This window comes from Uloborus diversus, chromosome 9, assembly GCF_026930045.1.
Source record: "Uloborus diversus isolate 005 chromosome 9, Udiv.v.3.1, whole genome shotgun sequence".
In the NCBI taxonomy this organism is placed as follows: Eukaryota; Metazoa; Arthropoda; class Arachnida; order Araneae; family Uloboridae; genus Uloborus; species Uloborus diversus.
Genome location: NC_072739.1, coordinates 101,875,723 through 101,902,653, shown reverse-complemented (window position 1 = coordinate 101,902,653; position 26,931 = coordinate 101,875,723). Strand labels below are relative to the sequence as shown.

At 33.1% G+C, this 26,931-nt stretch overlaps 1 protein-coding gene across 2 annotated transcripts in view; it reads left to right on the top strand.

Moving 5' to 3' along the window:
- The window catches only part of LOC129230064 (UPF0489 protein C5orf22 homolog), a 739,515-nt gene that overhangs the window by 225,330 nt on the left and 487,254 nt on the right, over positions 1-26,931 (top strand). Inside the window, exon 1 of one of the 2 annotated variants that reach the window (XM_054864454.1) lies at positions 9,349-9,418. The exons of the other annotated variant lie outside the window; for it this stretch is intronic. The gene's annotated coding sequence lies outside the window, so the exon portion shown is untranslated. Of the gene's footprint in view, positions 1-9,348; positions 9,419-26,931 lie in introns of those variants that run through there. 2 annotated transcript variants of the gene reach the window in all.

Sequence of the window (26,931 nt, the reverse complement as noted above, 5' to 3'; positions counted from 1 at the left end):
AAAATACATCTCAGTATTCACTTTAAAATAAATAAAATAAAAATAGATAAGTTAAATTTAAAACAAACTAGAAATAAATAAATTAAAAAACATAGTAAAAAAATCCTTAGTGATTACATGCGGGTGTACCTTTCAACATATGAATCTGCCGGTGAACATGGGCGAGATTCAGAATTTTTATGCAGACAAAGAAAGAAAAAAAAAAAACTCTTTTTATCTTCTTCAAATTATTGATAACTTGTCATTTTCTTTAAAACTACATGAGCAGTAATTTAAAACAAGTAATAATTTCTGTGTAACAAAGGGAAGACATTTTTTGAATTTAAAAGAAAAATCTTGTAACGATATATGCACACACGTACATACAACACACAACAGTAGCGCAAATAGAAGATAATTTTTAAGGTGGGGCGGGGGTGGGAGACACAGTAGGAAAAAAATCCCATCAATTTGATTGATTTGATTTGCTTATCATCAAATCTCTCAATTTTGAAACTTGTAGTTTAAAAAATGCAATTTTAGATAAGCCTTTGGTGATGTATGTGGAAAGAACGGTACAGGGGACTCAGCGGAAATTGGTAGAAGTTTAAGCCTTAAAACACGGTTTTAGGCCATATTTATTGACGTTATTGTAAGGGATAGAGCTCCGGGACTCTCTTCGATCTTCCCCCCCCCCCTCCCCTCTGTTTTGAAAAATAAATAAAAATCGACTCTTCCTCACCTGTCCAATTTTTTGAAATTGGAACTCCAAAAACGCAATTGTAGACAAACTTTGAATATTTAACGGGAAGGGGTTCTGGAACACTCTCCTGGATTTTTTTTTTTTCAAATTTGAAGTCATAAAAGCTTAAGCACAATATTCTATGATATTATGAGGAGGAATTCAGAGACTATTCCACCTAAATTTTTCTTAAGTGTGGCTGTTTAAAAAACCTATTTTTTGATGATACTATAGGAAGGCGGTTCGTGGACCCTTACCCGAACATTTTTTGAAAATGAAGTCTTAAAAACGCGATTGTAGGATCATATTTGGTAATATAAGAGACAGCGTTCTTTTGAAATTGAATCTAGAAAAACGCAATTTTAAGCGATTTTCGAAAGCAATTTTAAGCGATGTTGTAAAGTAATCGGAGACTTTCCCTGGAAATTTTGCGAAATTGAAGATCGTCAAATGAAAGTTGAGATGTTTCGTAATGTTTTTGGATGGGGAGGGGGGGTGCTGGCAACTAGCTGACCAATTAACTGTAACTATTGAACATTTTAAATTCAAAGATCTCTTTTTGAAAGACATTGAGATTTACCCTAACATCATTAGTTTTTGGAATTAAAATCTCTTCTGCCCTATTGTGTTTCTCAGATACGTTTTGATTTAACATACAATTTCAGCAACTAAATTAAAAACGTGAAGAAGTATTAACTTTTAAGGTATATTCAAAACTGAAAAAAAAAAAATCTAAAAAATTTATGATTTCCTCTCTAAATTGTCATTATAGTACTCTAATTACTTGAAGGCAAAGAGTCAAGAAAGGTAGGAACAAACGGTCAAATTTTATGCAAATGGTGTTGGGGGGCGGAGGAACCACAGATAATCAGCACCTCACTATTTTTTTTAAAAACTTTTTTAGCAGATAGTCCGCAGATTATACACAGGATATTATGGTACAATCTATTTTTTTAATGTCAAGCAGGTACACACACACACACACACAAAGGGAAAATAAAAAGTTATAAATTATTTTCTCAAAAAGGTGAGGGTGCCCGGGCCCCCTCTGGTCCTTCCCACGAGCCGCCACTGCCCCCAAGGAATTGTTCGTACCCAAAACCGTGGGTTCGTTCATGGGAGAGGGGGGGTACTCTTCATCATGACCCCATCGTCCCTAAAATGCTTGTCTATATTTGCTCCTGGGTACCTCCTAATATGGGGGAGGATCAGTTGAGTAACATAATTTTAATGTTTTTTTGAAAAATGCGAAAAGAATAAAATAAAATTTTAAAAAATAAAAAAAAATCAGTTACTGCGCTTTACTTTTTTTTGGCAGCATAAATGTTTTCTTGTTTCAAGCTCCGAAATATTTTTAGTTTTACTGGTCAGGTTTTAGATCTTACACGTTGAAAATTGTTGCTTTCTAGCTTATGTTTTCTTCTGTATTAACGTTAAGTACACTCTTAAAAGCACAGTTCAATATTTCTCCTAGAAATAAGATAAAATCTAGCAAATTTTAACTGCATCTTATCTTATTTCTGATAAGCTTCACCAATGTAATGATGCAATGCTTTTTACAGCAACAACTAATAGTTTTTTAAATCGACGATCTATCTCAGTGTTTTGAGTGATCTGGCTACTTCGAACAGTAAAAATTTTTAAATATTGTCTTTTTTTTCGATTTCCACTATTTTAAGTCATACACCCAGTAGCCGAATTTGTTTCAGAAGTCTGCAACGCAGATTGAAAAGCAAATAGGCTGCAAGATAAAATGACACTAGATCAATCGTAGCCTAAATCAACTCCGAGAAATGCTTTAAAGTAAGATTCTGTTACAAGTACGTGTTACCGGTTGTGAATTATATATACTGTAAAAACGCTTTTTTTCGTAAGCCGCAATTTCCGTGAAAATAAAGATGTGGGTGACTTCACGGACTGAAATCTTTGCGAATTTTACATGAACAGAACCGAAAGTTGAAGAAAAAAATATTCTCGAGGCTTTAACTTCCACAATAAGGATAGGCTCGCGAAAATCGTGAGAAGATATGCTTTTACAGTAGCAGAAAAACAGTATCGTTCGTTGTTCAAACAGTTCAGTATCAAACAGTTCAACTTCGTTCGCTGAATTTTAAGAATTTTTTTCTTTCAAAATTTTAGGTTTTTCTTGTCAAAGCAAAGAAATAGTCTGCAGATTTTCTCAAAAATCTGCGATGTGCTGTTTCTGCTACCAGATTCATATATATACATCTTAAACTTATTTTAGAGCAACCAACCAACCAACGATTTGCAATTTGATAGTTTTGTTGCAACGTTCAGTTTTTCCTAGACACTGTGTCCCATCAAGTTCCGTGTTAGGTTCAAATATCATTCCTACAACATTAACCAGCTATTTAAAAACCTACTCCTGCAAGATTTTTCGATTCCTTCAAACCATTCTAGAAAAACCAATTAATATTACTACCAGAAAAATTCTGATTAAAGCTCGACGGATTATTAGCAGAGACAACAGAACAAAACGAAACAAAGAAAAACAGCAATCAACAGAAAGCGACATTCATGAAAATGTGAAGCCCTCATTATACGGGACTGTACTTGGGGTGCTCATTACGACCCGAAATCTCCATTCTAAAGACTACTTCTTTTGTCTAAACGTGACCACTTTCGAATCGCAGCGTTCAGTCGTTTGGAATTGATAACCTTTTGTAATTGGTTTCCCCAGTGTAGATTTCTTCATTAGGCGAACAGCGATGCGCCTATTTGTTTTGGCAACGAATTCTTCCCCCTTTTTTTATTGTTGTGTTTTGAGACAATCGTTCGATATCAGTTTGGAATGGAGGGATTACGTGCATTAATTAAGATTTTTTAAATTGGAAAAGAAAAGTTCATGATTTATTTTTTATCGTTGGAAATGATCAGTTATTTCTTCGAATTATTCTAATTGCTCCGCCTCATTACATTGAAGGCATACTTTATAATATTCTTTAATAATGCTTTTAATGCAATGATGCCGTGCAATTTGAGGTAAGAATATGTATGACAAGAACATCTTGAGCAGTTTTATTTTCTTAAGTACTGTTGAACTCGCTTATAACAAACACGAAGAGACCACTGTATTTGCTCTTTGTAACCGGATGCTCATAAAAAACGGATTCTAGAAAAAAAAATCGTAAAATTCATACATGCTGTGTTTTTTATTTCTCTATGCCATTAGTATACTCTCCGAAAGACTATAAACACAAGATAGACACAATGAGACAGTTCAAAGGAAATTAACCAATTTCTTTTCGTTGTATACTCTTAAAAATAAAGTTCAATGTTTCACCAAAAAATCGGTAAAATCTAAGAAAATTTGGCTGCAACCATCTTTTTGGTGACAAGTTTCACCAACGTAACGGTGCTTTTACCAACAAGTGACTACCAAAATCACCATTACATTGATGAAAATCATCACCAACATGATAGTTTCATGTAAATTTTGCTAGATTTACCTTATTTCTTGTTGAGACATTAAATTTTATTTTTAACAGTGTACAGTTCAAAGGAATTGGTTAATTTGCTTTGAACTGTTTCATAGTGTCTATCTTATCAGTGCTTATTGTTTTTCGGAGAGTATATACTAATTGCTGAAAAAACAGTTATTTTGCATTCCCCATTCGTTCGGGCTTTTCTGCACACTCCATATCATTCATTACAGGTATGTTCGGAGTGGTTAAGTTTGTAATTATTAAATTCATCGTTATTATCGACACTTTCGTCATCATTATTATTATTATTTTCATCTTCTTCAGGTTGAACAACTTCATCTTCTTCGGGAGCAGGGTTGCCAACCTTGGAGAAGCAATTTGAGGAGCAACTGTACTGATTTTGAGGAGCAATTCGGAAATTTTTATAAAAACCAATAAAAAATAACTAAAACCACTTATCTAAAATTGTTTTAGAGCTTTAATAACCATTTTAAGTACTAGTATAAAAATAATTATTTTTAAATTAATAAAACAACTTTAAGCACTATTTCAATCTTTGAGTAAAGGCATCTTTAATCTCTCATATCTACATATTTGTTATGACAAAATAGCAAACTTTGGATTGAAATCGCTATGAAATGCGGAGCATGAGAACTTCTTTGCGGAGCCGCGGAGTTTCGCCATTTTTGAGGAGCAACTCCGCAAAATGCGGAGCAATTGGCAACCCTGCGGGAGTATATATATGTGAACAGCATATACATCATTTTCTGCAAATTTCCAACCTTTTAAAGTGGTAGATGAAAGGAATTTCCAAAAGGTTGTATAGCTGCAAAGGAAATTTTATGATTCACAAAAACATTGCTCGCAATAACATGGCTCGTTGGAATAAGTTATATTCCCATAGGGTTAACATTGTGCCGACCAAACACTTCTGATTTCTTCATTAAAACCGAGTTCTCATTATAGTGGGGCTCGGTATAAGTAAGTTCGACGATATTACGTATTTTATTAACACAGACTATACTATATTCTTTGGTTGAAATAAAAATGCGATTTCTATTGTTTTGTACTCTTGTATACTATATATAAGAAGAGCTCAGTAGAAAAATATTGTTGTGTGAGAATATAAATGAGTAATTAGTTGCTACTAGCAAAAGTACCTGAGAAATGCATTTCAAGTACCACACGTGTTCCCCCCCCCCTCCAATGTTAAACAATATCAGAGGGATAAAAATTATTAAACACATATTTTTTACATTCCAATTAGTTGCATTATTTGTATTTTTATAAATATCGGTTGTGCAAAATTTGGTAAATACAAAAAGGTAAACGTTTTTTTTTTTTAATTTTTTTTTAATTTTAATTTTTTTTTTATGAAACAAAATTTTACATCAATGAAATAAACCGAAAATTTAACGCAGGGCATTAAATTTTGTCCTTAATAAGTAATTTGATATGAGTAATTCTATTATTAATTAATCATCCGTATAGTTGTAAGTAAGCATATTATTTATATGCGATAGCTTAAATTCAATTCAGAATGTTTCAAATAATTTCGCTAGACGAAAATGGATAAATATGTGTACGGCCCTAAAAAAAAAAAAAAAAAAAGAAAAAGAAAGAAACCTTTTTAGCAATGCTGTTGCAGAAATTCTCTCATAATAGAAACTTTCTTTTAAAAAATGTCTTTCTTACTGATACATTAATAGTTCGTGTTAAGCTTTAATTCCTGTTTTATGACCATCATAATTTTTCCCAATTTGATTGTTTTAACTGTACAAAAAATAAAAGAAACATTGTAAATATTTGAAGATTAAAAAATATTAGTTTCGACGGCTAGGATTAAGTGCAGATAATTAATTTCAGTTTATCTTTCAATTAAAAACGAATTTCGATGTTTTTTTACAGTTGCGTAGACATGATCTCAAAGCATTAAGAATTAAGGTGGGGGTAAAATACGGCGTTTTTTCGTTGAAAGATGAAATCCTCTCTTAGTCTGGCCTTTCTTTCTTTTTCGCATTCTGTGTTAATTTGTTTTGCATTAACACGGTGTACTTTCAGTTGAAATGGAGACGTTTTTAAAATTATGTCTGCTTTCTAATATTTTATATCAAAATAAACTATTGAAATAGTTCTTCATTTAAATACTTTGCAAAATTCTTTTCTTTATTTATATCCCATGCATATTAACGGTGGTAGACAAAAAAATTTAAAAAAAAAAAAATTGCTGCCAGCAAAAATTCACATATTGAAGAGTTTCTCGATAAACAATAGAAGTATTCTTCTTTTTTTGTCGGACTCTGTGCATACAGTGATACACAAAAAAAAAAAAAAAAAAAAAAACTACATCATTTGTAAAAATTCATTTTAAAGAGTTTCTCATGAAATAACAGAACAATTGTATGGTAACGTGAAAGGTATGCTCTAGCTGACATGTTCCAATATATATATATATGTGTGTGTGTGTGTGTGTGTGCAAGGAAGAATTCTTTAAAATGTGAATTTTCTGCAAGTGTTAGTTTTTTTGTTCGTCTCTGTATATATAGTTAGCTTGCCTGAATAGCGTTTGAAGGCGAAGTGTCTTTAATCGCTGTAAAGTACTTTACTTCTAAGTGCATATCGTGATATGTGGTAGTTAGTTGCATTGTCTTGCCACCTCTTAACAAGTTAAACCCCGGCGGATTTTTTATTATTATTATTTTTTTTTAAATACACGGCTCCTGCCACAGCTTAACAGCTTCCTGCCTTCGCGTGCTGCCACAAATCCTCGGCGGAAGTCGGGTTTATCTGCCTTGATGTTTATGGCAGAAATTCTTCCGCCATTTGAGGATGAGCTTCTGTGAACCGAATTTATTTCACCCGGTAATTGACCTTTTTATGTAGCCAGGACTGGCGAAATGTTTGGAGAAAGACAAGATATGTAATTTTCACGCTATTTCGTATTGTGATTAGGCAGAATATGCACTAATGCTTGGGTTTTTAGTCATGGGAATTGTTCCCCGTGCCCATCACGTAATTGTAATTAGCTTCGGTTTTTATGGGTGCTTTGTTGTGTAAATGTCTTACGTGATTTCGGTTGCATGTTTCTTTGCAGTGGCGGTAGCTCTCTTTCTCTTAATTCTCTCTTCATGAATTGTGACAGTTCCGGTTTTAGGATTGCCTGTTTGGTGATTGAAATCTGTTGATTTGCTGATTACTTTGTTTGATTTGTAGTTTTCGTTCACAAGTTCTATTTCAGATAACCAGCTGATTAAAAGAACCCAAAAAATGAATTATTCCCTTCCCTTAATCCCTAACTAAAAGTCCAAGTGGGAAAATTCTTTAGTTGCCGATAATAACAATTTCATTAGTAACAACTTGTTTCAAATAGTGACGACTTTTGTTTTGCTGAAAATACTAAACGATAAGAAATAACAACCTATAATTTCACAAAAGTTGCAGATTACTGCTTGCTCGCGTTTTTGGCTTTTTCGCACGTCTTTTCATCTATAAGCTAACTTATTCTGCATTGAAGAAGGGGTTCCTTGCAACCCCGAAACATGTGTATGCAATTATACGTTGTTATTTTTTATTTTTACCTTTCATGCAAAAGGTATTCATTCAACTATATAATAAATGATGTTTTATTTAAATTTTGTGAGTTTAAATGATTCAAATGACTGCTAAATTAGTTCATAAAGGTTGTATTTTTATTTTACTGTAAAAAATTTTTTATCAATTACTTTATGGTTCAAAATAATGATTGAACTTGTTAAGGTCATTAATTTGTTCTTGGAGGCTACGATCGGGTGGGGTGTGATTGGCAGTTATTTTTTAACCGCCATTTTTATCATTTAGCTGCCTTGTGGCCGATTGTGATCGCTAATTTCGCCAACATTTATTGCTGAATAATTTTAACGTAATTTTTGGTTTGTGCCTGATTTATGATCAGACTAATATATTTGCTGCATTTGAAAATCATATCGAAATAATTTTTTAATGGCTTAATAGTTCTGTGTACTAGGCATGGATCCTTTTTAGCCTACTTTCTTAGTAAAAATCAAAGAAAGAAGAATAAAGCATGAAAGAAGGCTTAATGAATCTTAAAAATATCACGGAAAAAAAAGTAAAAAATAAATTAAATACATGTGCGACTCACTTTTTTTGCATCGAAAAAGGGGTTCTTTGTAACCCCAAAACACGTGTATGCAGTAATCAACAATTTTGTGCAATTAAACGTTGTTATTTCTTATTTTACTATTGGAACACAATCTCACTTGCTACAATAGGATACAATATTTTTTTCAACTTATGACGAATCTAGTCGAGTTTTTCCACGATTTTTGAAAACAATAAAAAAAGAAGGAACTGGTGATCCCTGACCTTTAATCCTCAGTTTATTTGCAAAGTCCAAGGTGAGAAAATATAAAGGAAATCGAGATTTCCGCCGTCACAGCTACGCCTGGATTGGCAACAAACTCATATGGTCACGCCTGAACCAATCAAAAGTCTATGACAACGTCATCTCCCGAAGTCTAATCCCAATTTATTGCCAGAGAAATGAATACTTTGTGGCAGCAGAGGGCCCCCCAATTCAAGCATCATCAACTTCTGACGTGACTCGGTGCAGTTTGGGAGTGTGCAAGCATTCCTCCCCCCTTGGACAGTACCTCTTGACAAGCGTGGCTCAGAGGTTTTTTTCTTCTTGTTTTCATGTGGCAAAAACCACAGCACATTGTTTTATAACAGTTTCCTGTGTTTGCGTGCTGATGGTGCGGTGACTGATGTATGTTATACAAGAGAAAGTTGAATGGGAAAAGATTATAACAAGAAAAGTCATTTTCCCTCAGTTTTTCAAGATACTGGGGTGTATAAACAATCTATTGGATGCTTTTCCGATTTTAAAGATGTTCAATGATAAGAGACTTTGCGTTGTCTTGCTGTAGCAACTTGGTTTTGGATAATGCCTGATATTTTCTTCTGTGATAGGGAGGTTAATTTCTTATGTTTGCATTGCTGTGTTTTATGTCTTATGATGATAAGGACTTATGATGCAATTATATTAATAATTGGAAAGATCGGAATCTTATTGTGCGTCCTATCTTTGGTATCTCTTGTACAGCATGAAAACAATCGGCGCAAAGCTAAAACGATGAGTGTGTGAGAATCTGGCGAATGCTTTTCGTAATTTGTTGCTGGATAAAACATTTAAAGAGGAAAAAGAAACTGTAGCGTCTTGCTGTAGGTTCTGTGGCCCGCTTAAGCAGAGCAGGTAAATGAATACCCCTTTTATGAATGCAAATTTTCTGGAACCGAAATTTTCTCCATAGAGATAGGGGTGAAAGTTTTTTTGTGTAATGGAATGATTTTCTGCGTATTACAATAAAAACTCATTCAGTGTTAAGAAACTTTTTCGTCAAAAATTTTAACCGCTTACTTAATATCAGGGGCAATAGAGAATTTTCTGCTAAGAGAGGAGAGGATTTGATTCAGCGTATACAAGTTGTTTCTGAACTCTTAGGCAAAACTTTAAGAGGTGATAGTACATATCAGGACAAGCAATATAAAGGCAAAAATAAAGGTCCCAAACGGCTTCCGAAGGAGATAGGTGCCGTTAAAGTTTAGGGTCCAAAATTTCAATTGATCGTAAAACACAGAATATTGGTCAATTCGTTAGCAGTTTTCGCTAAAATTATTCTTTTTTATCAGTATTTCCCTGAAAATAAATTTTGAAGGTGTAGTTTAAAAAATGTTGATAAAGATGGAGCTTTAGACTTTGGAGAAGCGAACAACTATTTTTACCGATATTTTTGAATCTCAATAGATTTTTTCTAATGCTTGGACTTAAATTTTCAACTCAAAATCAGAATCATTGGGCATGATTAAGTCGCGCAAACTAAACTGTGTTCAGAAGTCGAAATACACTTCGTCACCAAAAAAATACATTAACCCAGATGGAAACGAGCAATCTTCACGAAACTTAAAATGGATGTGGCCTATGACAAGATAAGGAAATAATTACAAACTCAAAACAAAAGACTGTTTTATTAAGAAGTTATGGCACAATAAAGTTTACTAAGCCGTAAGTTGTTTCGCCTCCTCTAGCAGCTATACAAAACAAAACACGGCGTGGTATGGAGTGAAATAGGTTACCTATGACCACTGGGACTAAATCGGGATTCATTGTTGAAGATAACATGCCTTCTGTCTGTCACAAGCCAACTAATCAAGTGCAACGAAAATCCAATCGAGGAAAGTCCAATCCTTCGCAATGGACGACGACGCGACGCACAGTGGGGCGAAAACGCCAAAAAGCGCTTATAAATGTTTTTTTTCCCTATACTAAACCAATTGAGGATTAATAAATTTGTACAGGCCTGCCTCTTAGGCAATCAGAACTGGAATTTTATAGCCCTTCGTTCACTACAAAGCTTAAGGGAGCTTTTAGAAAGTTGAAGAACCATGAGTACGGGAATTTACAAAAATTGCTTTTAAGCATTCTATATATTTTTTTTCCTATTAAAAGCGGGTGTATTTAATTTCTCTCGTGTCCAACGATAATAATAGGACGAAAAAAATGAGTAATCGAATTCTCAAACAAAATATCGGTTTTGATCAGCACCAAAACCTTCGGAATTCAAAGTTATTTTTTTCAAAACACTCTACAAAAGATGTCCTCTTATGTCCTCTTAGAAATTAAAATTAATTAGTCATAAATGGTCTGTAGAAAGACCCTGAAAAAGAATTAGCTGCGTAAACCTGCGAACTTTGGACTCTGAGCCCAAACAAATCGAGAAAAATCCATTATAACATGCCTATGTAAACAAACAGCACGAGAGGTTTAAAAACACTTTTAAGCACTTTTTGGCGTTTGTGCCCCACTGTGGGGTGACGGTTCAAGATACCAGCTTCTTTCAGTATACTCAGGATTGTTTTTCTTGATACCACCAGTTTCTTGAAAGGTGTTAAACGGCATGGAAGAAATGTTAGTGAGCTTGTTTATACGGTAGTGGTCGCTCTTACGATGTGCGATCTTCGCGCTCATTGCTGTTTCTAGAATGCCTTAACCGGCCACAATAGAGTGATTTATTTATTTTTACGTACACTAAGCTACTACCATATCACTCCGACCGATGTGGCGGCAGATACGCGCGTACAACCAACCTGCTTCTCTGAAACCTACTGTAGATCCCTTTAAAAATTCTAACAATTGTTTGTGTACCTCTAAAAGGTCATCCTAGTCACATTGGCGTCCTTACAACTCGACAGTTTCGTTTGAAGTGGTCTTTGAGACAAGGCTTTCACGCTTTCAATTTTACCTATGGATCTACATGGGATCTTGTATGCGCATAGCGCGCTTACTCTTTTGTCACTGGCGACGAAATTTAAATCATCTTCTTACTAAACTACATTAGTGCCGAATTTGTTGGTTAATGCGAAATTTATTCTTAATGCATACAATTTTTTGTGACAAAGTGTATTTCAACCTTTAAAGACAGATCAGTTTTCGCTACTTAATCACTCTCAACAATTCGGATTTTTAGCTCAAAATTTAAGTTTAACTCCAAGCATTAGAAAACATTTAATGAGTTTCAAAAATAGTAGTAAAATATAGTTGTTCGTTACTCCAAAGTCTAAAGCACCCTCTATCGGCGTTTTTTTTAAACTACATCTTCAAAATTAATCGTCAAGAAAATACTGATAAAAAGAGAAATTTTAGCGAAAACCGCAAATGAATCGACCAATTTTTCCGTTTTTTATGATAATTTGAATTTTTGGACCCTGAACTTTAATGGCGCCTATCTCCTTCGGGAGACGTTTGGGATCCTTATTTTTTGCCATTATATTGTTTGTCGCAATGTGTACTATCCCCCCATTAATGTTTTGTCCAAGAGTTCAGAAACACCCTGAATAAGGACCGTCATTTCATTTTTTTTTTTTTCAAGGGGATAGGGAAGCGAACGGTATACACTCAATGTACCTATATATTATGGAAAAGCAACAATAAAACTCACCCACATATGTATATACACTGATGTGACCAGGGGCGGATCCAGAGAGAATTCTCAGAGGGGGCCATTTGGAAAAATACGATGCTTTGGAAAAATTTTGAAGTTTACAAATATTAATATAGCCCACCTTTAACTAGAGAATTTTTAATGGAATTTTCACTAGGCGACGCAAGTTTAAACATTAAAACCTTCCCAATAATTTTCCTCTTTTCTTAACAAACGTGTGCAGGGACTGACCATCTAAAAAGTAACCGAAGTGAACGAGGTAGAAAAATTGTAACACCTGGCAGCGATGAACCCAAATTAAAGTAAATTGTCCAAAATAATCGTTGAAAATGCTTCTTACGTCCATAAGTGTTGGACAGAATGTATAGTTATCTTATCCACGCCAACTACACTAGGACGGTTGCATAAACTGCAGTTGAAATTGCGGATCTACGAAGTAAGACCAAAGATAAACATGAAGCAGAAACGTGCACAACTCTCCTAAAGCAAAGAGAATCTCTAACGGGGCAACAAGGTTGGAAAAGTATTATATTCAGTGATAAATCTTTTTTTGAAATATCTGTAAACAAAAGAAGGTGTTTGGGTTTGACATTTAAAAAGAAAAGCGTCTGAGAAAGAGAAATCTTGTGTAAGACGTTCTCTCCACTTTGACACATCCTTCTTGGTTTGTGGGTGTATGAGGGCTGCTGGAATTGGGAAATTATATATGTATCTTAAAATAAAACAATGCGCCACTTCCGCGATTTATCAATAATATGGCATGATACTTCATCTGAGGCACATTAGTTACACATTTAGTGACAGATTTTATCTTTCAGCAAGATTCTACTCCGTGTCACATCTCTAAAACGACTCATAGATTTTAAACAGAAAGAGGAATTTCCATTATTAAACTGGTCAAGCAACTCTACCAATTTCAATACGATCAAGAATTTGTGGTACCGTCAAACCTAAAGAAAGCGATTCAAGACCTGGTGCCCGCCAACAAAGTTGAGCTCGATGCCGCATATAAGAGGGTATGGAAACTGTCAGAAAAGATTAATGTAAACAGGTGGTAGAATCCGTGTGAGAAAGGGTTAAAGCATTGAATCCAGCAAAAAATGACGCATTCTAATATTGGTATTGCTTCTTTTGAAAGTGTTTTTCCCCCTTTAATTTGAATATTCTAATTTTTTGACTAAATGTAACTCTTCTTCACTATAAACTTTTGGATTATTCTGTCTAAGATTATTTTTAATTGAGTATATTATGAAATGCACACTTTAAGGTCTAAGAAAGGTGGCACGTTCATTTAAATACCTAATTTGCACTTATATTTGGTTAGAATAAACTTTTTTTCTGAAAAGTGGGAAGTATTCTATTATTTTGAATTTGAGTAGTAAATTGCTGGAATATTTACATTTCAAAATTTTCGTAGGTTTTTCTCTATTGCAGATCTTAATATATAGATCATAATTTTAGGGCTTCCAATCCCCAATAAGTGCGATGGCCTCTTTCATTCTTAATTTTACTGAGCTCTCCCCCCCCCCCCCTCCGAAAAAAAAAACAAGAGTCCCTACTTTTGTTTACTTAAAAAAGAGACTAAAATAATTTTAAAATAAGTTCCCTGATAATTTCAATGCCATAGTCAGTTTTAAGATCCCCCCCCCCCCCCCACGGAATATGTACCCTGCTTTAGGCATTATTATTCGTCTAAATTGCTGGAACATTTGCTTTTCGAGATATTCGATGAATTTTGTGTATTGCAGATCTTATAATGTATTTGATGTGGCTGGGGTGCCAATTTCCCTCCCCAAGTACAGTGGCTCCCCTCAATTTTATCACCCCCCCAAACAAAAGAAAAGCGCCACCCTCTCTTTAATGGATTAATATCCTTCTGTAAAAATGTAATGGCCTCCCTCCCCCCTGAAAGGGCTTTAATTATTCTTATATATTGCTGTTGCTATTATTATTCGCATAAATCCCCCCCCCCCTCAAATTTATCGCGCTTCCTCCAAAACGCGACCTTTTATTGAAGACTAAATTCCCTTTAAAATAACTTCTCTGATAATTTCAATTGTGTACTCAGCATCAAGCCCCCACCCCCCCACCCCCAAATGGGCACGCCTGCTTGAGCTATTATTATTCGAATAGACCGATGTAATATTTTCTTTTCAAGATGTTCAATGGCGTTTCTCTGTAGCATATCTTAACATGCAGACGATGTAACGAGGGCTGCCCATTCCCCCCCGACTGCGATGGCACCCATCAATTTTACCAAGTCCCCTTTCCCTCAAGAATTGCGACCCTCTAATAAAAATACTTAAATTCGTCTAAAGTAGTTTCTTCCAAAGTTTCTGTGGTATATTCTGCCTCATGATTCCCCCCCCCCCCCGCACCCCTCCGACACAAACACATGAGAATCCTTGCTGTAGCTATATTATTAGAATAAATTACAAAGATATTTATTCAACAAGACGGCACATGACTTTTCTCTGTTGCAGATACATATGTAATAGGCTTTGCAGTCCCCCCCCCCCCCATAAAATGTTGAACTTAACGACCTAAGTAAATCGATATATCGAAAATATCGATATTTTGAGCGTGATATATCGCGGTATTAAAATTTTGATATCGCTCAGCCCTACTTGTAGTACCAGTCGCTCTCATTTGCAACAGTATGAATGCTGCCACTGTCTGTTCTTGACATTTTTTTTTTTTTTTGAATATTAGGCTTTAGGCTGTAACGGACAAAGTTCACCTCAGCTTTCAACGTCTTTCTCGATATTTTGACATTGTCTATGGAAACGCTGAAAGTCCAGACTCTCAATGATTCGTGGATGAAAACTGTCCTAAAAACTTCCTCCTCCTCTTCTTCCTCCTCCTCCTCCAAAACAAAAAAAAAAAAAAATCTACAGTTTCGAAAATATATACAGTTTTGAAAATACGACCACAAAGTGTAGCAAAACATGATTAGTTTTTATTTTATTTTAAAAAACTTTCACGTCTCCTTTGAAATTATTCTACGCACCCTAAGACCCCCCCCCCCCCCCCCCTCGGTTGAGAACCCCAGATTTATACCATGCTCCATTGAAAATGTAAATCAGAATTTAAAATCAAATGCAATGCAATGATGAAAAATAAAACTCCACATTCTCTTTTCATAAAAAGTATTTATTAGTTGAAACAAATAAAATGAATGTGACAAAATTCACAGAAATGTGACATAAATTCTCATAAACAAAAATAATAAATTGCATTTCCGAGACTATCATCAAGCCAAAAAATAGCCATTACCAACCACCTCATCCAATGAAAAATAACCGCCCGGCCTTTTCGAAAATTCCATAAAATCGCCTTTCTTGGGAAGATGCCAAATTTCTCATTATCCATTGGAAGCTACGACTGGCAATCAATACTTTTTCCCTGAAAAATAAGAAATAAGAGAAAGAAATTAAAAAATGAATAAACGAGACTTTTTTTTTTTAATTTTTCTCTTTTGCATTTTGGCATCCGAAGGCTTGTGACGTCACGGAGGCAAAGCGGCGCCTCCATTGAACGTGAAGAAACGCTCCTCGGTTATTACAGGTGCGTAACTATGGCAACGGCATCATCATCACCACAGTGGTCTTCCTCTTTTCTCATTTTATGTTCTCTCTATGTGTTTTCTTTCTTTCTTTTTTTCGCAGACGATCATTTTTCTGCACGGAGATCCATCTAAGCGTCCATCTGTTTTTGTGTTTTCCGCCAGAGATATAAGATAGTTTTTCTGAAAGGGAAAAAGTTTTTTTTTTTTTAATTACTCAACTCTACCGAATTTTTCCGGGATTGAAATGAAAGAGACTGCTGCGTGTGTTCTGTACATCTTTCAAATATTGCATTCTTTACAACAGAGCTGGAAAGATCTTTTTAATCTCTCCATCTATGATTCTGTGGAAGCATCATTAAAACTTTTTTTTTTTGCTCTTTATTACTTTTTTCCCCGTCTATTTATTGTGTCAAAACGGCATAAATTTAATTTATTTTGTTTAATACATGGAAAAATCGTAAAAAAGTGTATCCCTTCAAGTTTTGTCATTTTGTTGTGTAGAGAAAATAGGTCAACGTCCATATTAAAAAAAAAGTTTAATTTAATAATAAGCGAACAAATCAAAATAGTTATCGTATTTTGTAAGTATGTGGGGAAAAGTGAAATGGTGAAATATTTACGCGCGCCTATCTGGTAATATTTTAACTTTGTAGTGACTCGTGCAGTCTACTCCAGTAACTTTTTGTCACTATAAATAATAAAATTCTGGTCAATAAAATTTAAAAAATTAAAGGAGTTCTAATACCAATGCAGTAATTATTTATTTAAATGTAAGCGTATTTTTATTTTAAACTAGTGGTACCCGCATGGCTTTGCCCGTAATAGAAAATTAAAAGGTCTTTTGGTTTGCCTGTATATTTACAAATAATGTATGGAGAATTTTCTCGCCAAATAGCTTATGCCCATGTTACGGTTCTACGTTATGATAATTTCGTAATTTACTCGTCCATCTTATGATAATCTTTTTCTTAAAATTGGAATAGAAAAAGTACCAAATCGAATTTTCGAAAAATCGCTTCGAGGTGCACACCCGCATGCTACAAACTAACTTTGTGCCTGATTTCATCAAAATCGGCCGAAGGTCTAGGCGCTATGCGCGTCACAGAGATCCTGACAGACAGAGACTTTCAGCTTTATTATTAGTAAAAATAAAGATGTTTTGTTCAATTAGCCATGTGCATGTGGGGCAAAGTGAAATAGTTCATTTCGTTTACTTATTTAATCATTTATTAAATCACTTAAGTATTCATTGATATATTTATTCATTCATTCGCTTATTTTCTTATTTATTCACTATTTCAGTCACGTATTTTTTTCCTGTATAGTTTAATTAATTAATTTATTTGTTTATTGTTTTCTTTTCTATTCATTTAAACACTCATACATTTATTTGCTCGTTCATTTGATCAAAAATATTTTTAGTGATCAAACTGAAAATATTTCACTAGAATTTTTTTTTCTTTTTTGCCCCATGGATTTTATTATGTAGGTCAACTTTGACTCTTTCCTTTCATTAATATCACCTTATTCACTCTAACATTAGTGTCAGTTCAGGTAAGTCGTTTTGTAAAGGAATTCTGAATTTCACCCGTATAGCTAGCATATCTAACTTTTAGACTGTCTAAAAAGAAACTTCGGAAGAATCAAACAACAAGAAAACCTCTTTTAATACATTAGCTACTGCAAAAGATCTTTGCGAAAAATTACTAAGGTGGCACAGATAATCAAACTGACAGACACGCATGTTTACCACGTCACAATTTTTTTTTTTTTTTTCAATATTTTTATTTTAATGACTCGCTTTATTTTTTTTTTTTTTTTGTTGTAGCAATTTTGAACTTTCATATAATTTTTTATGAGATATTAAGCCTTTTTTCATTTTAATTCATGCATTATTTAGGGTAGACCGGGATACGCTTACGCGGATTTTTTTCAATGAATTTTCTAATTTTTAGGTTTTAACTTAAGAAATGATAGACATTGCGGTTTATGAAGCAGTTTAAAGAGTCAAAATTGGTATATTCAGTTGTTGCTCAGCTTGTGTTTTTAACAGTTAATTTTTTTTTTTTTTTTTTTTTTGAGTCCAAGTCGATTGCGTAAACGTGCCCCGAACACGGGGCAGGTTTACGTATATTTATTTTGACACCTAACGTGGTTCTGTTGGTGTTTTGAACATGGTGTCTTACCATCGCTAAAATAAAGCAAATTTATTACAGACTGAATGTGTATAAAGTAAAAGCTGAAAGGGCATGAAGACAGCACTATATGATTGTAAGCTATAAAGTACGAATGTGTAACTTAATTAAAAATTAAATAGTAATTTTCAAAACTAAATAACCGGAAAATACTAAAAATGTTTGAGACAGTTTGGAGCGAAAAAAGTGTCAGGGGCACGTTTAAGTAAGACACGGTAAGAACGATCTTAAAGGTACTCCGACGTTCAACGCGTAAACTTGCCACGCCGCCAAGTATGGATTTATTTTTAACGTGTAAAAAGAAAATAATAATAATAATAATAACAATAACATTTTAGTTCATACAAATACAATTCTCTAAAAAGAATAAAATGCTGCTAATTTTTATATATTTGTTTTTTCTTAACTAAGTATTAGCTTTTGTCGGATGTCTTTTCATCCATAAGCTCATTATTTTTTGCATTGAAAAAGGCGTTCCCTGTAACGCCGAAACACGTGTCTGCTGTAATTTACAAATTTGTGCTTCTACTTACGTTGTTTTGTCTTACTTTAAGTACTATTTATTCACAATAAGCTCCAAAACGTTCAACACAAAATTTACTCAACTTGGTAGAAAACAGATTATTCTTTCTGCATGCTGGACCGAAGCTCGACTAATGCTCGAAAACTTGTGAGAATATTTGTTAGAGAGTAGCAGCAATCTGTTATGACTGTTGGCTCTCTAGTAATAATTCGTTTTGAGAAAAGGGCACTGCGTAAATGTCCCCCGGTCAACCCTATTTATATTTATGAGAAAGTAGGTGAAAAAAACCTGTTTATTTTCCAAGTTTCTTCAACTTTATATGTTCTAAAATTTCTTCTTTTGAAATAAAAGAACTACAATATGTACTTTTGTCAAAGATAAATACTTAATTTTAGTGGTTATCGTCTTCTTCGGGGCTTATTTTTGGTCGCAGTCTCCAGATTTCTGTTGCTCCATTATTTCTTACTAGAAGAATCTGAAACAAGGAATATGTTCTATAAGCTTATAAGAAGAAACTCTAATTTATCTAAAATCTTTTACACCTTACTTTTGCTAAGTATCTGAAACTCAATTTATAATCCTTCCCTCTTAGAAATACATTTTTGGTACATAACAGAAGCAGTATTTTAATTATATTTTTCATGGGCGTGCCTTATGATCTTTTCCCACATTTTCTCATGCTGTCTAAAAAGATATCCATATATTTAAATTTTATTTGTGATCAAGCCCGCAAGATTCATCTTAGTATGAGGTGCGCCCCGCTGGTAAAAAAAGGTTGAGCTTAACTGTTATAAATCATAAGAATCTTGTGTTGGTTGTGAAGTACGAGTTAATCATTTTTCGAGTTAAACAACTTTAAAATTTAGAAATTTTATTTTGCAGCTTTAAAATTGAACTACTTTTAATAAAACAATTTATTTCACTTTTTTTTTTATTTTTTGACGTGGCTCGAAGTTATCCTGACATTTAGGGTTCAACTGTCAATCTATGTTTGAACGAGGCTAGTAATTTAGTTTATATTACATACTTGAATAATTATTATTTCTAAATTATAGTAACTATACAATACTTTAGAAGTTTTTCTTCCGTGGCTCAAAGTTATCCTGACGTTCAGGGTTACCTAAATTTCAGCATAACTTTCAAACAGGCTAGTAATTCAATTTATTTTTATTTAATAATTATTATTTCTTAATTTTGGATAACTGTGTGTACAAAACTTAAGTACTATTTGTTTTTCATCCTTGGCTCAAAGTTAACCTGACATTTAGGATTACCTAAGTGTAAGGATCACTTTGAACCTGGCTAGTAATTCAATTTATATTAATTTTAGAATTATTATTTATAAATTTTGGATAACTATACAATTCTTCTTCCATACTATAACTATACAATAGTTTTTTTTTTTCTTTTTGTACCAACAAATACTATACAACTATGAGTGGAACAGTTTAAATTAGAGAAATTGTGTGACTCAAAATTACCATGAGCAAATGTAACTTTTGTATCAAAGTACAAATTGTGTTGGAAATACCTATTTCAATATGAATTTCAAAAAAAAAAAAATCAACAAAGAATAACTTTCTTTTTTCCGCAGTTGCAGTAAAGGAATCAATCAATGCGTCACTCCCCTTCTCCCTTGTGTGTGTGGTCAATCTTACTTTGGCATACCATACAATAAATAATCTTCAAAAAGAAAAACACCTTTTTTTTCATCAAGCATGATGAATAATTGAATCATAAAACCCTTTTCATCAACGGCCCAATAAAACCACCAAAAAAGAAAGCTAACTAAATAAGTATATTCTTTAATTTATAGTACATAATTGAGATGCCGAAAAGGAACACCCTTAACTAATAAAAACTCCGAAAAAATAATCACATAGAGAAATGTCAAATGGAATTCTCCATTGCGATCCTCCTTTATTGACCGAAGGAATTATCTCAAAGATTTGTGCTTATTTTTTTTCCCGAAAGATAATAAGTCGATTTGTATGCATGGGCATTTTGCCCACTTGCAGATAAATTTCCACCAGTTTTTTTTAATAAGGTGTTGGTCGAAGTCCTTCTTTGGCTTACCTGGAGGGCATGATGGGACACATTAAAAAGTCCTTATTGAGGTATTTTTAGTCTGTGAAGCTGTTGCCACTGATATTGAAATGTACTTTTTTTTTCTTTCGAAACACGCAACGATAAATAATCTATGTTCGTTTTCTATTTATTATTATAATTATCATTATTGTATTCCTTTCAGTTTTTTGCCGTGATTTTTTTACTGTGAATATTTAAGATGTATTTTTGTAATTTTCTTTATTTATTGAAGTTTTTTTTCCCCTGCACATTTATTATTTTCTTTTGGGAATCAACAGGAGTTTGATTAACTGTTTTTTTTTTTTTTAGACTGCTGGTAGAGTTTCAAACCGGATCTTTTCCAAAGCTCTTGATAATAAAAGTGGAGCTTTTGCATTGACTACAAAAAATGAACCTTTAGAAAAATTCTTGGTCGTAAAAGCGATTCCTTTGTTATATTTTTGGTAGGAGAAATGAATCCTGAAAAAAGAAAAACTTCAGTTCACAAAACTATTGATTGCAAAAACTAACTCTAAAAGAAACGCCTAATCACAAAAATTGACTCGAAACAATCTTCTTGATTCTCAAAAATCGTAAATCAACAAAACTCAATTGCACAGAACCATCACAAATTCTTAAATCGGTCGAACTGACTTTCACAAAGCAAATTCCTCTCAAAATTCTACTTTCACAAAATTCTCGATTAAAGAGCAGATTTTTTACAGTATCAAATAGATTTTCAGACCTATGTTGTTATTCCTTTTAAAATACATTGCTTATTCTGTAGGCATTAAATACGAAATCATTCACTGGCTATTACATTTTTAGACACCTAATAAATTGCTTGTTCTTTATCTCGTAGATATATGGATGTGGTATATCGTCACCTCAGAGCAAGAGTAGGATACAGGGTCGTATTTAAGGGGTGGGATTTTAGGATTCAAATCCCCACCTAAATTTTTCAAAAAAAAATATTAAAAAGGAAAATGTTTTTTATTGTGTGTTTCTTTTGTAGAAAATATAATTATTATTTTTCAATTTCATTTGTCAAATAAAATTTTCATTATTGTGCGAACTCTGATTTATCTGGAGTACTTATTTTTATTGTAGTCATGATGAACATCCTTTCTTACAAAACAAAAATTCATTTCCTTTTGATTTTGAATACCTGACGCTGATAAAAACATAAAAATTCTTTCATTTTGAAAGTGCCAAACTTTATATTTAAAACTTTTATAAGTGTCAAAAAATATGAATTAATGAACTATTACTTTGAATGCGCTTATTTGAGTACACTCATTTATTCTTTTGATTTATTAAAAAGACATCTAATATTAACCTGGTTTGAAATAACCTATTATAATAAAAAGCACTAGATCATACGAATGAAATAAAATTTTATTAATCAAATAGATTTCATGAGAAATGTGTTCGGTAAAACCCTCTTCGAAACAAAATACTGATTACGGCCCTAGATAGGATATCCTACTGTTATGACTGGAATTAGATGTCTTACTGTTTGCTCTGAGTTAACGATATATCTAGCAGATATCATTCAATAAACTAACAGGATGCATTAATGTTTGAAATAATTTTAAATAGTCACAGTATATCTTAGATAGAACAAGAGTATAGAGTTATAAGCAGTAAGTTACCGCCTTTAAGACAGTGCTAAGCATTCTTTTTCATGTCATAATCGGGCTGTCGGTATATTGCATGAAGAGCAGAATCGGATCCCGTGGCGGATTTACTAGGGAGTGGTGGGGGTAACCACCCCCTCCATGATCGTCATTTTCTAAAATCAATATTATGTAATTGAAGGAATTACTAGCTATATCGCTACTAATTTCAAACAAGTACTTTCCACAAATTTGCTTTAAATTAAATTTAGACACTTATGTAGTCGAGGATGAACAGCGTTACCCACTTTTTCATTTGAACCTAAGCTCGCTCCTCCCCCATTTTTTGAACTTTAATAATTTTTATAGTTCTATATGTGTCTTCCAACCTTTTTCTTCCGTGGACCACACTATACTGGTATGATAATACATTTTGCTATGACTTAGAACAGTGGTTTCCAACCATGGGGGTCATAACCCCCAAAGGGGAGATTTAACACTTCAAGAGGTTGATAAGTTTGTGAGGGGCGATAGGGGGCGATTAGTATTTAAAATACAGGATAAAGGGGGCAGTTTATTCCCTGACCCCCCCCCCCCCTTCCCGCCCTACATGACGGGTTTGAGGGTAGGAATATGGCTTTTACGGTTTTCAACCGCCACCCTCTTGAATGGACTGTAAATCCGCCCCTGCCCGGATCTGTGTACCCGCATACCCCGTCCATGTCCTTAAGGGACCCAATGGCCCAAGAAAGTGAAAAACGAAAAAGAAAAAAGAAAAAACTAGCACTAACACTTATTAATGTTGCATATATATATATATATATATACGTTGCTTTTTTCTGGGATTGGCCCAACAGATTTTGTTGCAGGGAGGCCCAAAAGTTATAGATTCGGGCCTGATGAAGAGTAGGCTTGTGTCTGATTTCAAGAACAACAGCGTAATGCTTTTGAAGTATGTAATAGATCTGTAGATAAACCACCAGGGAAGTCGATGTACATCGAGGAAACTGATTAGCCCTTATGTCTCTTAATGTCTGCTTACAAGACAGCGCCTAACTGGAGAGTTTTAAGGGTTAAACCCCTCTCGTTGTGTGCGGTAGGGGGGGATAATAAAAAGTAGTATAAAGAAATTGTACATTTGACTGAATTTAACTTCAATGTTAATATTCGTGTACGGTGCCCTTTTTAAAACTTTTTTATTTGAAGTTTCTCTTCAATTTACCGATTGTCCACTCTTTATCGACTGAAAGGATATTATGTATGAAAATATGAAAAACAGAAGGAAAAAAAAACACTAAAACCCCTCTCTTCATGAAATCTTAGACATGGGCCTGTCTGCAGGATATGAGAAACATCTGGGCAATTCCATGAAACTAGGGACATCACAGTAAAAGAAAAACTTCAATGTATCAGTAATTCTTTCCTTTCATATGAGGCAAAAAAGACTATTTTTCTAAAACTATGCGAAAAAAGTTATAAACACATTTTTTGTAAGCTTTATGGGCAAATTTTGACATCACTGTACTCAGTGCCCATGTTTCGTTGTACAGTAAAACCTGTAAAGTTGACCACCTTTGTAAGTTGACCACCTGTCTATGTTGACCGCTTTTGTCAGGAACGGAATTAGTCCTACGTTATATAATGAAGGAAAACCTCTGTAACTTGACCACCTTTCTGTCTTGACCACCTGTCTATCTTGACCACTAATGCAACCCAAATTTGGTTTGGAGTATTGTAAAAAACCCTTTGTAAGCTGACCACATGGTTCATTTTTTAAAACTTAATTTAGCAAATTATTTTATTTTATTATTATTTTTTTATAACTTTTCAAGAATATTTTTGATGCCAGATCAGTATTTTACCAAATAAATAAAACAGCAGCATAACTAAACCTCCTTGTAAGTTTAAACACATTGGAAAACTACTAAGAACCATTTTATTCTCCAAACTTGTTTTTCTTTCGTTGTTCTATTTGAGATTACCTTTTGTACTCTCTGTTCAATGAAAACATGTGTCAGTAGAAAAATACAAAGTATTTTTTTTTTTTTTTTCAGTTGCAATATTTTGTGGCAACACTGGAATTGTGCTAGAGTAAAAGTTACTTGCATTGCAGTATTTCTGGTGCAAGGTATTAAGAAATAGGACATTTTCATTTTCAACTGCCTTTTAGAACTATGAGAGTCCAGCTTGTTGCTCTTTGTGTTATAGTTTTACATAAAATAGCTTCAAAAAGAAAGTTAGTTGAACTTGAGATTAATAATAAATATGAAATATTAAAATTAATTGAAAAGGGAGAAATCCCGAGAAAATTAGCTGACACAATGGAATTTCCAAAACTAAAGTCTAATAAGTGCGCCAAACTTTAATAAAGAGTTATTTTCTTGAAAAGTCATGGTTATAAATGTATTAAATGTATATGAGGGAAAAAAAGCGAAACATTTGTTATTTTTGGTTAGCTATGACATTTTAGGAACTTTTAATATCAAATAACTTTTTATAAACAATGATTTTTGTTATTTTTATTTTATTTTATTTTATTTATTTATTTATTTATTTGATCAATTTACTGAAATGTTAAATTTACACGACACATTATATGGCATTCTGAGAAAATAACCTCTAAAACTATTTGAGTAACATTTTAAATGATTGTTTCAAAGTAATGTTATACAATGAAAGAGAGTTGAACGGAAAGAGTAAGTGTCAATTAGTCAAAAAATGAATACATGGTGCAAGAAATTACAAAAAAAAAAAATCATTACCCCCTTTATAAGTTGACCACCTGTCTAAGTTGACCACCAAAGTACTGCACCGTAAGTGGTCAACTTACGCAGGTTTCACTGTATTAGCGGTTCTAAAAGTTAATCTTTTATTTTCACTTGGAAAATTAATTGTTATGTCTAAAATCTTATTTTTTTATTGAAATTTAGTTTGCATAGGAATTGAATAGACCAATAAAGAAACTTTAAACTGTTATAATTGTCTTGTAACATTTTTTTTTTAAACTAGGGCTCATGCTAATGTAACATCAGTCACAAATTTGTATAAAGTTTGCATTGCTTAAATAAAAACAAACCCAAGTTTATAAAAAGTCATATTCTCTTCATTTATGACGATATCTTTAATATTAATCCCTTAAATATTTAGAAATAGTTGAATTTAAATATTTAAAACTTATTTGAAATATGTAACATCAGTCACAGTAACATCAATCACATTTCTCTTTTCGTTATTAAACCTCAAACAAATTGCACAAATGACACTGACTGCTGCAAAAAGGCAAAAAAGGAGGCGAGATAAATTAATAAATAAGAGAAAACATGAAAATTATAAAAAGGAAAACAAAGTAGAAGCTAAAAAGAGCGTATGATAAAAAATAAATAAATTAATTAAAAAAAACTAGCACAATTACCAAAGTTTTTTCAGAATAAAACTAAAAAGAGAAATTAGGTTAAGAAGTAGAATAAGGGTAGAACAAATTTAAAGTATTGAAATCCCAGGCTTAAATTAGCAGCTGCATTACCCCTCTTTAAAATAACGGAACCTTGGTAAAATCTGTTAGTCATTAAAAGCGCTCTTTTGTCATATCTTCACAAAAGAAAACTGCAGCTGTAAAAAATTGTTTCAACATGAAATTTGACAAACAGATACTCCTCGTTCTCCATATGTGTTACATTTGAATAAAAGTGCTGCATCATCAATACAGAAATATTTCGAAATGTCACAGCTTCATGGAAATTTCAGAGCTGTCATCATCCGACTTGCACAGTCATGTTATAAAGAGTTATATTTGAGTAATACTTTTTTTCTTAATTCAGAAGCTTCAACAGGTGTTTAGCAACAACACTGTTCTTACAGTAAAGGAGGGAATCACTTCCAGCAGAACATGTTCCAAAATTGTTAGCTGCAACTGGAGAACGGGTTCTTGAAGAATATGATAAACAATTGTGTCACAAGAAGTTAGAGGCATTGAAATTGAAAACTAGGAGTATTTAGTAATTGTTAAGATTCAAGCAGAAAAACGTTGGAAATTGCCTGTCAATGTGGAAGAAATTTATTATTCACATGAGAAAGTAATAAAATATGTAGCGCACTAGATGTAGTAAATGCAAGAGGACTTTTTATTTTATGAAATACATTTAAAATATAAATTTTAAAACTTTATAAATGTACTTTTATTGTAATTTAAATACAATTTTGCAATCTTAAACAAAACATATGCTAATTTTACTTTTAAGGAGAAATAATTTATAATTGCAGCAATTTATTGTAAATGTAACATCAGTCACAAAATCTTCGTATCATCAGTCACGGTTGTTAAATAATTTTTTACTTTCAGTTTTTCAGTTTTTTCAATAAAACAAAATGCTTCCATCAAGTCTAAAATCTCTATTTTAAGGGAAAGAAATCTGTTTAGATTTTTCGTTATTGGTTTGAAGAGAATTTCAAATAATATATAAGTCACTTTCCTCAATGTCTCTTCTGCGTAACATCAGTCACGTTTTTTTTAATCCCCTTAATTTCATACAAAAAAAAATTTCCTCGAGTCTGACAACAAGTGTGGGGGCAGTGATGTGCCATATCACGATATTTTAGATCAATTTGAGAAGAAACAAAATTTAATTTCAAGACAGTTCTTAATTTATAAGTTAAAAATAGAGTCAAAGTGTAACGTCAGTCACCGTGGACAGAATCATCTGTTGAATACACTGCGTGGCATGAAAAACTGCTGTTCCCATTGAAAAATGACCTTCTGAATCCAAATATGACCATCGTTTTCCTCCATCACCCTTCA